Genomic DNA, 9,901 nt, shown 5'->3' with positions numbered 1-9,901 from the left:
TGTAATTTCCCCCCAATATATCCCCTTTGATATGTGAGATTTTCATTTGTCAACAAATGTTTAGATATGCAAATTAAGTGACCTATGTGATTCCCTTTGATATGTGAGATTTTCATTTCTCCCCCAGAAGGGTATAAAAACAGCTAGCTTTTTGAGTTCGGGGCCTTCAGTTATGCCACGCTATTGAGGCACAATTGAAGGTCCCAATATAGCTATATTGGCTTAAATAAACCCCATGCATTTGCAGAAAGAGTTGTCTTGGCTTTGTTCTTTTGTCTCTCCGAGCCTCCCCCGAGCAGAGATCTGCCGCCCCTAACAGAAAGATATTGACCACAACACAATAGTAGTTAGGAGATTTTTAATACCCCCTTCTCATCATTGGGTAGATCAACCACTTTTTTTTTTTTTAATTTTCTATTAGTCAGGGGCTGGTGTGATAGCACAGCGGGTAGGGCATTTGCGCGGCCAACCCGGGTTCGATTCCCAGCATCCCATATGGTCCCCCAGCACTGCCAGGAGTAATTCCTGAGTGCATGAGCCAGGAGTAACCCCTGTGCAACGCCGGGTGTAACCCAGAAAGAAAAAAAAAAAATTTTTTTTTCTATTAGTCAATCACTGTGGGGTAAAGTTACAAAGTTATAAACTTTCGTGCTTGCATTCCAGTCACACAATGATCGGCTACCCATCCCTCCACCAGTGCCCATTCTCCACCACCATTGATCCCAGTATCCCTCCTCCCACCCCACCCCTCATCCCCCCACCTCTGTGGCAGGGCATTCCCTTTTGTTCTCTCTCTCCTTTTGGGTGTTGTGGTTTGCAATAGAGGTATTGAGTGGCCATCATGTTCGGTCTATAATCTATTTTCAGCCCGCATCTCCCATCCTGAGTGGGCTCTCCAAGCACCCTTTACTTTCAACCAGACTTTTTTTTTTTTTAAACAAAAAGAATTAATAATTGGGCTGGGGAGATCGCATAGAAATAAGGCACTTACTTTGCACACAGATGAACCTCGTTTGATCATGGGTACTTCATCTGACACTCTGAGCATCATCAGGGTGATCGCTGAAGACTGCTGAGTGTGGCCTAAAAACAAGAAACTAAAAATTCAATCAGGAAACTGTGGCCTTAAAGAAAGACATGGATATTGAGATAGTTTAACAGACTGACTCACATGCTTTGCATCCGGAAGGTCCATGTTTGATTTCTCCAACTTCATGGTCCCCTACACACTGCTGGGAATGCCCCCTGAACACAGAGCTGGGAGTATCATCCAAGCACTGTGAGATGTTACCCAAATACCCCTCCCCAAAAGAAAAATGAAAAAAGAAGAAAGAAATGGAAGAGTTGGGCTTAATAAGCATGTGTAGGGCTATTTGCCTCCCCAAATCTGAGTATGTGTTCTTCTCTAGTGCACATTCTCCAGGACACATAACACATTGGGACACAAAACAATTGTCCATAAACTCAAGAAATCAGATGTCATATTAGGTATCTTCTCAGATCACAATGCTTTGAAGGTTGAAATGAACCACAAACAGAAAACTGGGGAAACTCTGAAGAGTAGGGCAAGTTAAGAGTCAAGAACTGAAGGGCAGGTTAAGGGTTAACCGCTGAAGTTGCCCTTTGTAACTACTTGACTGCTTTGAAAGATGTCTTCAGGACCTACCCCTGGGCAGGACTCTGTCACCAAATGGGCCAACAAACTGCCCCTAGGAACTGTAAACAAACATCTGCTCAGAACGGTCAACAAATGTTGAAATTAGCATATTAAGTGAAATAGGTGTGGTTTTCCCTTTTGTATGGTTTTCCTATTGATCCAATACCTGTGATTTTCTTTGATATGTATGATTCTCCTTTGATTCAATACATGTAATTTTCCCCCAATATGTGAGATTTTCATTTGTCAACAAATGTTTAGATATGCAAATTAAGTGACCTATGTGATTCCCTTTGATATGTGAGATTTTCATTTCTCCCCCAAAAGGGTATAAATACAGCCTGCTTTTTGAGTTCCGGGGCCTTCAGTTATGCCACGCTATTGAGGCACAATTGAAGGTCCCAATATAGCTATATTGGCTTAAATAAACCCCATGCATTTGCAGAAAGAGTTGTCTTGGTTTTGTTCTTTTATCTCTCCGAGCCTCCCCCGGGCAGAGATTGCCCCCCCTAACAACTCAAACATTTAGAAACTAGACAACATACTACTGAATAGCCAATGGGTCAAGGAGAAAATCAAGAAAGAAAAAGATTCCTGGAATGAAAGAAGAATGAGGACAGGAGCTATCAGAACATGAGATACAGCAATAGGTGTCCTAAAAGGTAAGTTCATAGGAATATGGCATTTATCAGTAAATGAGAAAAGTCCCCAATAATAATCTAACCTCACATCTTAAGAAACTCGAAAAAAAGCAACAAAGAAAACCCCAAATACAAAGCAAAGAATAAAAATTTTGAGTTGAGGGGCTGGAGAGACAGCACAGTGGGTAGGGCGTTTGCCTTTCACGTGGCCGACCTGGATTTGATTCCCAGCATCCCATAGGGTCCCCTGAGCACCACCAGGATTAATTCCTGAGTGCAAATCCAGGAGTAACCCCTGTGCATTGGTGGGTGTGACCCAAAAAGCCAACCTTCCCCCCAAAAAAGAAAAGACAAACTAGAGTGGAAATCCATAATATAGGGAAAAGCCAAACATTGTCAGAGGGCAGATAAAACATTATGATTGGAATTTGTATAATTCATGATTAGCTTCTCTGCATGATTAGGGCTCAAAACACCCTAATTGCTCCGAAGTGATTCTTCCTGAAAAAAGAAGGAAAAAGAAAAAAGAAAAAACCTAATACTACAGAAGATAAATGAAACCAAAAGACACTTTTTCAATTTTTTTTTTTTTTTTTTTGCTTTTTGGGTCACACCCAGCGATGCTCAGGGGTTACTCCTGGTTCTGCCCTCAGGAATTACTCCTGGAAGTGCTTGGGGGACCATATGGGATGCCGGGGATCGAACCCGGGTCGGCCGCGTGCAAGGCAAACGCCTTACCCGCCGTGCTATCGCTCCAGCCCCCTAAAAGACACTTTTTCAAAAGAATAAACAGACTGACAAAATTTTAGCTAGACTCATGAAGAAAAAAAAGGAGAGAAAACTCTCATAAATAGGATCACAAATGAAAGCACTTACCACAGCATGACATATGCAAGGGATCATACTATTAACATGTCACACATATTATTATCTTTAATTTTATTCCATTAAGTTGGAGAACCTAAAAAAAATAAATACATTGTTTTGAACCCTATAACTTCCCTGGAGAGAACTAGGAGGAGGAAGTGGAATAGTGAAACAGACTAATGGCTACCATGGAAAATAAAACAGTAATCAAAAGTTTGCCCCCAAATTAAAGTCCAGGTACAGAGAGATTCACTAGTGAGTTCTTCCAAATCTTCAATGAGGGTTAGAATGCTTTCTAACGAGTTCATGTTTTGCATACTGAAGGCTGAGCTTTGATCCCTGACACTGCGCGGTCCTTTCTGAGCACTACTGAGAATGATCCCTATGTACAGACTGTGAGTAGCCCTGAGAACTCCACAAGTGACTGAAACAACAAAACAGCAAAACTGAAAATCTCTAAAGAAGACCCACTGGCTATCCTTTTTTTTCCTCAGGTTATTTAAGAAAGTGAAAGAAAAAGTAGCTGTTCCACACAGTTTCTATTAGGCCAATATTAGTTTCATATTAAAAGCAGAGCTATCACTGGGTAGGAAAATTATAGACTAATATTCCTATTGAGTATAGGTGCAAAGATTCTCAACAAAACTTTAATGAACTGAATTAAAAAACACATAAAAAGTGTCATACACCATGGTCAAGTGAGACGTATTTTAAAGATGCCAGGGTATCAATATGTATATCAATTAATATGAACTACCACATCAATAAAAGCAAAGAATGAAATCATGTGATTATATCAACAGGTGCAGAGCAAGTGTCTCACAGAACTCAACAGCTATGTGTGACAAAAATTCTCAAATTTTAATACCCATAAATTAAAAATAAAACTTCCATATGATCTAATAATTCGACTCTTTGCCCTGTAGCCCAAGAACATAACACATTACTTTGTAAAGATATGCACTTCTATGTTCATTGCAGCACTATTTACAACAGTGAAAATCTAAGAAAAAAAATGAGTCCCCAGCAACAGGTGAGCGCATAAAGAAACTGACACATATACATATGTGTACAGATTATTTATACATATGTAATAGAATATAAAATGATGGAATACTATTCAGCTATAAAAAGTTGGATTCAAGCAGTGTATAATCTCCGGGAGGCTAGGGGAGAGGCCCAGATGGCTCTCCCCCTAGCCACCCTCTCCACCTGGGGTGGTCTCAGGCTGCTCACCCAGCCGGGACGGCCCTTGCATGGGGCAGATGGAGAAGGAAACAAGCGCCAAGCCGGTTGATTGCTCAGTTGCCGTTCATTCCATTGTCCCCACGTTCCTGTTCCAGTCTCTCTGAGCCCCCCATTCTAGTCTCACACTGCCCCTCATTCTCGTCTTTTCCTGTCTCCCCCGCTCATCTCTCTGCCCTCCATCTTGCTGCCCTGCTCTCTCTTTCATCTCTCCTCCAACTCTCTCATCTCTCTCCAACTCTCTCTCAGCACTCTGGGCTGAAGCTACACCCAGTCAGGTAGCAAAATCAACATAAGAAAGCCCTTCCGACTGCCCATCAGGACTCAAGGGCAGAAACACTACCTAGGAGTGTTCCTATTCTCCTTAGTCCAGTAACTTAATTAACATCTTAATATTCATTATTTTTGTATGGACACAGTAGTAGATACATTGAGGCTTGTAGGGTGGCTCTCCTGGGAACATCTTGACACAGACTCAGACTACAGTGCTCAGGTCAGATTAATCTTTCCTAACCCTAGCAGGGTCTGAATCTAGTTATTAGTTTTTGGATCATGACAGAATTTGTCCATGACCATGCTCTTAACTTATAGTTAAGCAATATTGCACTTTGGCCAGGCCCATTTTGATACCAGGGTAGCACATGGCTCATCACTTGCCCTGGGTCCATCCAGTCCCTCATCAGGACCCTGCTTTTGGGGTGCTAGGAAGTAAGGGCAACTGAGGCTGAAGTCCAGAGAACAGATGACCAGGAGGTAAATATCACTGAGAGTCAATTAACTCCCAAGTCACAAAAGCGTAGCATTAACTGTCTTCTTGTGCCCATACAAAAGGACATTGCTCTGAATTAACTATGCAAAGGACTTAAGGAGAAGAGAAAAACAATATTTACAAGTTAACAGAGCACAAAGAAAGAAGTTACAAATAAACACAGAGGAATGGGAGCACTGTGATGGGAGTAACCCAATAAACCTAAGCTCCCTGCGGCAAGGCAGAAAGGACAAACCAATGTTAACCTAGAATGCAGTTTGCTGCAATCTGGATGGAATGGAGGGTATCATGCCAAGTGAAGTAAGTCAGAAAGAGGAAGACAAATACTGGCAGATCTCACTCATTTGTGGAATACAAAGAAACAAAGAAAGGGGATATAAAATGGCCAATGCAAACAAACTAAGATTCTGCCTATTGAACTGAGTTACCTGATATGCGTAGAGGTGAGGAGGGAGAGGAATCTATGTACAGTAGTGGAGGAATATTTACACAATGGTGCAGTAACATTGCATCTCTAAAGCATCAATATTAATACTAATATAAATCATGATACCACAATAGTAAAATTAAAAGGAAAATAAAATGGTTAAGTTAAAAGAAACAAGTTGATTTCAGGTTGGATCTGCCTGTGTGTGTGGGGGGAGGTTTTGGGGCTGGGAACTGCATTCTATCCAAACATTCCTAGAATCCTGAAACAATTTTTTTCTGGGCTTGGATTCAGGCTCATTAGTCGCTATATGGACTTTTCTTTTTTACCAATTTTCTTGTCTGTAAGATGATACTAAGAGTAGTATTTTTTCAATAATGAGGTTATGGTGACAAAAGAAGCTAAAAAGTGCTAAAAACATTTAAAAGGCTGCCTGTACTATTTAAATGTAGGCTTTTGTGGGAATGACAAAACATTTCTCGTGGCCACACTCACTCTATAGTTTATTACCTTCTGCCAATATGTGGCTCATCTTGTGTTTCATTGTCTTTGCTTGAGGCCTATGTGAGAGATATTTGTTTCTGAGCAAACGGAGATTGCCAAGATTTCAACATACTTAATGGATTGTTACATTTAATTCACACTTAATTCAATTAGAAAGTGCAGGCATTGTGGGTGCCATGTGCTCTTTGGCCCGAAATTCAGATGTGGATCTTAAATTGATTGTAAAGACACAAAGAAGCTTGCTTTCAAAAGATTGAAAAAGCTGCCCACTTCCAAGAAAATTTTTGTTTATATGATAATCTCAAGTACAAGGTTATCCAGTGAGAAGGATCCTAGTGATTTCCAAGAATTAGCTGCTCAAGCTTTCTCTCACTTTGCAATATAGGAACTCACAAATTTCAAGAAGTAGCTTATTAAAGAATTATATTTAGGAGAATGATTTCCTTTGTACTAAGTGGAATTATTTTTCTTGAATTTTTTTTTTTGAGTCAAATTTGTTGATACCAGTGAAGAATGCTAACCAGGAAAGAATTTGGGATTTGAGTTTGTAATGTAAGAAAGTTGAAGAGGGGGCTGGAGCGATAGCGCAGCAGGTAGGGCGTTTGCCTTGCACGCGCCCGACCCGGGTTCGATTCCCAGCATCCCATATGGTCCCCTGAGCACTGCCAGGAGTAATTCCTGAGTGCAAGAGCCAGGAGTAACTCCTGTGCATTGCCAGGTGTGACCCAAAAAGCAAAAAAAAAAAAAGAAAAAAAGAAAAGAAAGTTGAAGAGGTTATTAAGAGTATTGGGGGGTGGGTGACCAGAAATTTAACTTTTAATTAATTAATTATTTATTTTTTGCTTTTTGGGTCACACCCGGCGATGCACAGGGGCCACTCCTGGCTCTGAACTCAGGAACCACTCCTGGCGGTGCTCAGGGGACCATATGGGATGCTGGGATTTGAACCCGGGTTGGCCGCCTGCAAGGCAAACGCCCTACCCGCTATGCTATCGCTCCAGCCCCTAACTTTTAGTTTAATAACTTATAAGCTGTGCCTTGACAAAACTTTATCTGCGCCACTTTTGTTATTTTAAATTTCAGCATATATATTTTTGTTTTCTTTTGGGGCCATGCCTGGTGATGCTCAGGGTTACTCCTGGCTCTGTATTCAGGAATCACTCCTGACAGTGCTTGGGGGACTATATGGGATTCTAGGAACCAAACCCAGTTGGCTGTTTGCAAAGCAAGTGCTCTATGTACTGTGCTGTTACTCTGCACCCTCGCCCCAACCCACAATTCAATGTGGTTTTGAAAGTCAGAGGATCATTCTGGACAAGAACTGTGTGTTGAAAATGGGTAAAGGGATATACATGATAGCCTTTCAGTAACTAGATGGCAAACCATAATGTCCAAAGGGTGGGGGAGAAGAGAGAGAGAGGGAGGGAGGGAGGGAGGGAGGAGGGGGGAAGTGTGGGGCTAGGGGAACATTTGGAAACACTGGTTTGGTAGTAGGAAATGTACATTGGTGAAGGGATAGGGTGTTGGAACATTGTGTGTCTGAAACCCAGTGGTGAACAACTTTGTAACTATGTTTCTCATTGGTGAGTCAATTAAAAATAGATACCTGTGAATGTGTTTATTTATTTTGGCCACATCCAGTGATGCTCAGGGGCTGCTCTTAGTTCTGCACTCAGGAATTATTGCTGGTGGAGCTCGGGGACCATCTGGGATGGTGGGGATTGAACCTCGGCTGGCTGTGTGCAAGGCAAGCACCCTACCTGCTATACTATTACTCCAGCCTGAGTGTGTGTGTGTGTGTGGTGTGTGTGTGTGTGTGTGTGTGTGTGTGTGTGTGTGGTGCCAGGACTGAACCTAGGGCTTCACACAATCAAGACAGTGCTAAGTTTGATACAATTATTTTATTTTTTAAAAAGTATATTATTTATTTGGCGTTTGGGCCACATCCTGAGGTGCTCTGTGCTCTGGGATCACTCCTGTCAGTGCCTGGGGGACTACATGTAGTACTCAGGATCAAACTAGGGTTGATCCTTTTCAAGGCAATATCCACTGTCCTATGACTCCGGCCCAATACAATAATTTTAATGGCAGATGCAATGTACATTTTTGATAAAAAAAATGACAGGTGTCTAACTTCCTTAAACCAAAAAAGTAACTGAATCAGAAAGGTAAGGAACTTTAGCTTTCAGGAAGACATTTTCCTCTTTATATAGAGAATACCTTTCAACTTGTCCAAGATCACAAATCTGTTAATGGTATCTAGCCACCTGTTCTTCCTCCTATACCACTATTACTCATTACATTTTTATGAAGGATGAATTAAGCGCAAGACATTGTACCTGATACTGTGCGGGATTCTGATTTATGAGACACAGATCTTTCTCACAAGAAACACAAAGAAGGTAAGACTTGAATCAACCACAGGGGCCAATAAGGCATTATGTTGGAGGATTATGTAATCTTGTGCCAGCCTACAGAGATTTAGTCGAAGACAGTACAATTCAGTCCTGCTCCAAAAGGAAGGGCTTGTTCTTAAGTTTAAAAAAGGTAGTTTGTGGTTACGCAAGAGGGCGATCAAAGGTATCTCTGGTCTCAAATTCTGGAGGAAGTTTAAGTATTTCATAACAAGGGTCATCTCTTTCCTTGAGACTCTTGCACACTTTCATTGCGCCCTCTGAATGCTTGTCCTGGACAAAATTCAGGTAACTCCCTAGAAAGTCTTGCCTGACTCCCTCTTGGCCAAGTACGTGCCTGTTTCCAAGTTCCCTATCCACCCATGGTCTGGGTGCTCAGGACAACGCCTGTCATTTTTACCTCTGGGCTCCAGTATCCCCAGATCCCTCCCCGGTTTAGACTCAGAGGATCAATTAATCTTTTGTCTCAGTCGCATAATAAGTTAGTTGGTAACAATTTTGGTTTCCTCTCCTACTTTTTTTCCCCTGGCAAACGCTGTTTATCTAGAAACAGTTTCAATGTCATATCTGTAATCGGTCTCTCTCTTGGCCGCTCTCTACACGCACTACGCAGAGGGCTGATTATCCCTCTGACCCCCGGGGCTTGGCACGTAGTAAAGTTTCAACTAATGCCCCGGGAATGAGTGGAAACATCCCGACACTGGGCGGCGGATCTCCGGGCCAGGATTCTCGGAACCGGTTCCACCTTTTCCCCCAAGGTGTGGCTGCGGAACTGGGGCGGGCCGAACGCACAGCCACACCCGGGGAACGACCCCACCTCGGGAGCCAACCAGCGCCTTCCCATCCTCCCACCGGGCGGCGGGTCTCCTTCCCCACGCCCCCACCCCACAACCACGCAACATCGCCCTAGCGCCGGCCCGGGCGTCCCCGCGAGGGCCGCGCCGCCCGCGATTGGCCAAACGCGCCATAGCGCCATCTCGGCCTACGAGCGGTGCCCGCCCTCATTGGCCCGCGGCGGCGGGGGGCGGGGCCTCCCGGGGCGGGGCGGGCCCTCGACCCAGAGGCCCCGCCCCTGGTCCTCCCGCCTGGCGGCGCCTTCGGGCCACCCGGGGCTCGCGGGTGGCGCGTGGCCGGGCCGAGCTCGCGCGGCGGTTACTTTGGTGACAGCGGAAGCGCCGCGCTGAGGAGGCCGCCGCCGCCGCGCGCGCGAGGGATGCCGGGCAGGGCCGCCGCCGCCGCCGCCGCCGCGCTCTGAGGGGGCAGCTGTGGGGACGGAGCGGCAGGTTCTCGGGGCGCCGGGGGCGCGGGTGCGACTGACTGGGAGGACTCCGAGGCCATCTTTGAGGGAGGAGGAGGAGGAGGAGGCGGCGCGGCTCG

The 9,901-nt window shown here is 44.2% G+C and overlaps 1 pseudogene; it reads left to right on the top strand.

Moving 5' to 3' along the window:
• The first annotated feature begins 2,666 nt into the window (after window positions 1–2,666).
• On the top strand, window positions 2,667–2,794 carry LOC129402956 (U8 small nucleolar RNA; annotated as a pseudogene).
• Window positions 2,795–9,901: the final 7,107 nt, after the last annotated feature.

Source organism: Sorex araneus, chromosome 2 (assembly GCF_027595985.1).
Source record: "Sorex araneus isolate mSorAra2 chromosome 2, mSorAra2.pri, whole genome shotgun sequence".
NCBI classification, from domain to species: domain Eukaryota; kingdom Metazoa; phylum Chordata; class Mammalia; order Eulipotyphla; family Soricidae; genus Sorex; species Sorex araneus.
The sequence above is the reverse complement of the archived record's forward strand: the minus strand, read 5'-3'. Positions and strand labels throughout refer to the sequence as shown.